The 6,083-nt window shown below is 36.0% G+C and overlaps 1 long non-coding RNA gene across 1 annotated transcript in view; it reads left to right on the top strand.

The window, feature by feature from the left end:
* LOC118598706 overlaps positions 1 to 4,969 on the top strand; it is a 23,515-nt gene extending 18,546 nt beyond the window's left edge. Inside the window, exon 2 of the long non-coding RNA XR_004947808.1 lies at positions 4,186 to 4,969. This is a non-coding gene — a long non-coding RNA (uncharacterized LOC118598706). The remainder of the gene's footprint in view (positions 1 to 4,185) is intronic.
* Positions 4,970 to 6,083: the final 1,114 nt, after the last annotated feature.

The raw sequence follows: 6,083 nt of genomic DNA, 5'->3' as shown, positions 1-6,083 counted from the left end.
TGTGTGTATATATATATATATATATATATATATATATATATACACACACACACATAAATATTTAAATAAATATTTACAACTTGATTAATAGTGACTTTATTGGAAAAAGAAATAAACAAAAACTAGAAAAGTTGTTTACCTGTGAATGCTTTTGCTAAAAGTAATCGCTGAAGGGATTTGCTAAAAATGCAAAAGGTATTCGCAAAATGTTAAATTTGCTAAAAGACTGGAAATTTTGCAAAAGAACTATGAAAGAGCGCTGAAGTTAACCTCAATTTCTGAAAAATGTGTAGTAAAATTGCTTAAAAATCCCCAATACATGCCACTTTAGCAAAAATATTTAATGTGTCGCTTAAATATGAGCTAAACTTCAAATTAACCCAAAAAACCTTTAGTAGACGAAAATTAGCCTAAAAATCTAGCTTGTTACTTAAATACTAGGTAGCCTCCTAATTGCCGCAGTAAAATTATTTTAGTATAAAACGTTAACTTGATGCTAAAATAGAAGCTAAACTCTAAATTCTCCTTAAAAAACCCAGTAGATAACAATTTAGCCAAAAATGTTAGCCTGTTGCTAAAATAATAGATACACTTCAAATGTTTTTAAAATTATTATGAAAAATTTAAACCAACGCCCCTGAATATATTTAAAGGCTTGTTTCTAATCTACTTAAAATTATGACATTTGAAAACTTTCTCATTCATCTCCTATGTGGCATATTTCACTCAATATTTCAAAGACTATATAGTTTATAAATACCAAGCAGTAATGATCTGAACAAGCTGAATGTTTTGATACTAAGGTTGCTGAAATCGTTTGAATGGTTAGTAAGCATTCACACAATAAGTAAGGCCGAGAATCGATTAAAAAAATGTAACTCATTAATCGCAAACCTGGAAAAAAATAAGTGTGATTACATTTAATATTGATACATTTTTTCTTTTTTTAGTTACAGTATTTGCCAGCCAGTTATCTGCAAATAATCGCAATATGAAATCACATGCCAAACTGTACAATTAGAACGTTTATTTTTAACCCCTTGGAGTTTCAGCTACCAGAAATCATAAGTTCCCTCCTAAGAGCACTGCTGTCCATTTGACATTTTTTCTGTTATTCTTTTTCTTACAGCTTTTTCTTTTTTCTCATAAATTTTCCTAATCGTGTTTGTAAAAACTTATAGAACATTTTTTGAGAGAACTTTGATCCGGCTGGATTTCTGCTAGAATCTGCTCTCAGGTGTCTGTCCATTCTGAACTGGAGGCCTCTCGTAACAGCGGCGGCAGGTGGGGCTTTCTGGGACTTTCTGCAATTTTTAGACAGCGCCGATGCTTGTTGTTGTAGAAAATTAATGTCGGTCTCCATCCCAAAATTAAATAATGATCAGTTTCCTCGTTGTTGAATTTCTAATAGCAGACAGCTCCGTTTGGCTCCGCCCATCACAGCTCTAAGATCGACTCAACACCTCATTTATTAAAATAAAAGATCACTTTTGTCCAAAAACTCTACAAATAAATTCTGCATTATCTCTTTAATTTAATAAAACCTCAGTCACAGAATATAAAAACAAAGTTAACGTATGGTGTAGTTCACACCAGACGTTATGAAGAGTGCTCGTGTTTGCAGTGATGGCCACAAGTTCTCCCAAAATTACTTGTTTTTTTTTTTATTTTATTTTGTTTGAGACTAATCAATCTGAATGCGTTTCCTTCAATATTTCTTGGTCATGTTATTTTTGAGTGTCTTTGTGTTTCACTGGTGAGAAGAAGCCCGTTTCACACTCATGCTTTTGGATGGACCACGTGTGCCTCAATACTCAAAATGAAAACAGCATCTATTATTTATAAGAACTAATTCAATTCATTAGAGGCTCTGTTTTAAAATGTAAAACATTTAATTAATCCACTTGAATTTTTAGAAGTTGTTCATACCTTTAAATACTGATAATTGTTGCTGTTTGCATTCCATCCAGATTGTCATGAGTGGAGAGTGGCAATGCAGCAGAAGACCAGACAGGAGTGAACTGCAAACCAGAACCTAAATACACAGAGGACCACGGACTGAAATGAAGACAGCTGACGATAGTTAACTAATGAAACCTGGGGAGACAGTACCAGAGGAGAACCTGAACATTACAAAAACAAACCCAACTGAATCCTCACATGCATAAACTGGTGTTTCTCTGTAACTCGAATGTCTGAACTAAACTCATGCATCCAACTTTCATATCTCCTTCATCATTTAAACCTCAACCACAGTATTCATCACCGTTAGTGATTCAATCAAACGGCAGATAGTAATGTATAAATATATAGCTCCATCAACACCAATCAGTATATTTGTGAATAAAAAACGTAAAATGTTGGAAAATAATCCATAAATAAATTTGTCTCAAAGGACAATAGAGCTCTCACATGACTGGACTGGAGAATTTAGTGGCAATACATGTGAATAGAAACAATCAAATATTTTTACTAGAAATACATTAAATTTAGCTATGAACTCCAGAATTTTCTGCCATCACTACTAGCATCTTCAGTGGCCAAATTCAGCTGAGAAAATCATCAAATTTCAAAAATGTAATAGAGTTTAGCTTCTTTTTTTAGCAATATGCTAAAACGCTTTTGACTAATTCTGTTTACTTAAGAATTTTAGGCTTTTGTGGACTAGATAATATTTAAGCAAAAAGCTAACTTTTTTGGCTAAGTTAGCATCTACTGCAGTTTTTTTTTATTCTAATTCGGAGTTTAGCTAATATTTTAGCAACGTGCAAACATTTTTGGCTAATTTGTTATCTCCCAAGGTGTTTATAGGCTAATTTAGAATTTAGCATCTATTTTAGCAACAGGCTGACATTTTTGACTAATTTAGTTTACTGAGGAATTTTAGGCTATTTTGAAGTTTAGCTAGTGTTTAAGCAACAAGCTAGCTTTTTTTTGGCTCATTTGGCCTCTACTAATGTTTTTATGCTAACTTGGAGTTTAGCTCATATTCAAGCACTACACTAAATATTTTTGCAAAATTAATTTTTGCAACAATTTTTTCAGACATTTAGGTAAATTTCAGTGTTCTTTCATAGTTCTTTTGCAAAATTTCCTATCTTTTAGCAAATTTAAAATTTTGCTAACAGCTTTTGTATTTTCAGCAAATTGCTTTAACAATTAAAGTAAATTGCTCCACCATTTTAAGCAAAAAGCTAGCATTATTGCAGGTAAGGCAACTTTTCTAGTTTTTATTCGTTAACACAATCAGCGCAATTCCAGAAGATTCTGAAGGAGAAAAACGGCTTTTTTCCACCTCTTTTCTCCTTCAGAATCTTCTGGAATTGCGCTGATCGTGTTAACAGTTGAAAAGTTACAGAATGTTATAAAATGTGTCTTTAAGCATCACTGGTGGCACCTCAGGTGTTAAGGGGTTAACAACAACCAAGCACTGCATGCTATCAGTTCATGGTTTGGGATTTTTGCCAACATGCTGATATTTTGAAACAAACCAATAACCAGTAAAAACAAAAATTTAACAGACTATTTTTAATTAAATATTGAGTTTTTTTCTTGAAATTTGCGGGGTAGGTTATTCACTATAAAAACAAACAGCAGTTTTGTTTGTTGTTTGCCTCTGCTTTGTCTCATGTGTCCTTCCACTTCCTGACCTTGCTTCCGTCTGCATCAAACTGGAAACCTGCACGAAACTCTGATCACAAGAACACCTACTGGTGACCCTTGACCCCACACGAGCTCCTTCAATATCTTAGTTTCAAAAACTGTCCTTGATTAGGTTGTCATGAAGATCGTGTTGGTGAGAAGCTCAGAGGGAGGAGGGATGCTGACGCAGAGCCCCAGCACTGGTTTTTTTGCACCGAGCTGGACGCTCACAGGTTCCCATGCTCACCTCGTGGAATGCATCTGACCGCGAGCGGCGGCTCCGAGGCGAGGGGAGTAAAGCCTGCTCTGCATTCAAGCACTAATTAGAAAAATTAGATCTGTGAAAGGCGGCGAGTGATCTAGGCCTTCAACCTCCGTCTGTGTACTGCTGCAGCAGCACAAAGGGGAGGCAACAATGAGTGCAGGGGAGGAGGGGGAGGGGGATAAATAATTTAATCCATTATCTACTCTGCAAAGCTCATCAGCACTGCTACACAATGGCCACGATTGAATTGCTGATTGCATTTCTCTGTTACCCTCCAGGAGAAAATGCCCATGCTCCACCATGTTCCCTCAGCCTGCCAGCACCACCAGGAGCAGGAGAAAGACGGGGCGACGGGAGGGAGGGAGGAAGAGGAGGAGTGTAGAGTGTCTTCCAGCAAGGTCAAACTACAATGCAGCAATCTAATTAAGAGTATCAGAGTCTTTCCTGTGTGGGGTCAACCTCCCTGTTGTGCTCACGGCCTCATATTGTCCATTATGTGGTACACTCTGCTTGTTCTTGTAAATGATAGATGTTCTGCTAATTAAATCTTTGTACTTCATCTTCTCACCAATGTCATTTTTCAAATGATGGACCTGTTGACTTACCGTCACGGTTCATGCTAATGCAGATAAAGACGATCCAGACTGAGTCCAAACTGAAAAGTGAAATTACAATAAAAGTAGTTATTTCTTGGTTTATTCCTAAAACATTATCCTGTTCTACCACAGAAGGGTCAAATTTATGGTAAAAACGATATAGAGACTTACTTTTGCCCAGCTAACCCTTCCTTAGCTAGCTGTATGCTAGTGGAGCTTCAGCGTCACTTATTCCTTGAAGCAGGAGTGTCAAACTCTAGGGGCCAAAATCCAAAACACGGGCCGAACAGTACAAACATTTATTAAACACTCTAAAACTAAAAATTTAAAACTTTAAAACCTTGAAATTTCAATGTAATTATGAATTAGCATTACCTGTGATAATGCTAATGTGAATCCTGTAAGCTAATCTGGCTGCTAGAGTATTAGCTACATTCCAAGTTAGCCTAAAAAACTAAAAAAAAAAAAAGAAAACTTTGGTTAACAAACAGCTAGGATGTAGCTTAAAAAATAGCTAAACCTCAAAAGTAAAAAAAGAAGCCTAAATTTGCCAAAACGGGTAGCATGTAGCTGAAATATTGGCTTAACTCCAAAGCACCCTAAAAAAACGGGGAAAAAAGCCCAAATTGGCCAATATAGCTAGCATGTAGCTGAAATGTTAGCCAAACTCCAAAATAGCCTAAAAATCTTAGTAAATGCCAAAATTGTCCATAAAGCTAACAGAATGTCAATTTTTAAAACTTTAAAACCATAACTTTTTAGCATAAATATGAATAAAAACAGACATGAATATTATTCCAAAAAATCAACTTAAACATTAAATTATTTAAATTATATTATAAACATCTCAAAAGTTTAGTCTCCATAAAATAATTTTTGTCAAAATTATACAAGTCACACAAACAGTAGATAGACAAGCGGGGCAATAATAACAATTAATAACAATAAAATAAAATGACATGGAGGGCCGAATATAATTTACCTGTAGGGCCGGATCCGGCCCCCCGGCCTTGACTTTGACACATGAAGCTTAAAGGGAACCAAACCAGGAAGTTGGAGGCTGACTCCACCCACAGCCGAAATTTGAAAATCCAGTCAGAGGGGCGGGGCTTGGGGGAACAGGACTGTTATCATTATAGGAGCTGCAGATCATGACGTGGGACTTCTGAAACTCACATGATTTGACCAATCACAAAATTCAGCTGTAATACATCAATTCAACCTGTAGGGGGCAGCAGACAGGCGGGTTTTTGACTATATTTTTCAAGAATTAAACAATTTTATTTAGTTTTTCAAAAATTTGGCAATGACCAACAGACAGCACTTTTAAAGCCCAATTTATACAGGTCAACAGACAAAAAAAGTTGATTTAGGGTTTGGTTACCCTTTACCACACCGAATGTGATTTGCACTGCGGAGGTTTTTCAAAAGGCTCAGCAAATCATAGCAACAGACACAATAGTCTGGCAGTAACGCAATTTGGGTAGTGCGCCGAGAGTTCGAATATTTAAAATTTGGTTGGAGGTTGCTGCGGCATGTCAACCAATCAGGGTCCCAACTTTGGACATGTGACAGTAGAT

Source organism: Oryzias melastigma, linkage group LG4 (assembly GCF_002922805.2).
Source record: "Oryzias melastigma strain HK-1 linkage group LG4, ASM292280v2, whole genome shotgun sequence".
In the NCBI taxonomy this organism is placed as follows: Eukaryota; Metazoa; Chordata; class Actinopteri; order Beloniformes; family Adrianichthyidae; genus Oryzias; species Oryzias melastigma.
The sequence above is the reverse complement of the archived record's forward strand: the minus strand, read 5'-3'. Positions and strand labels throughout refer to the sequence as shown.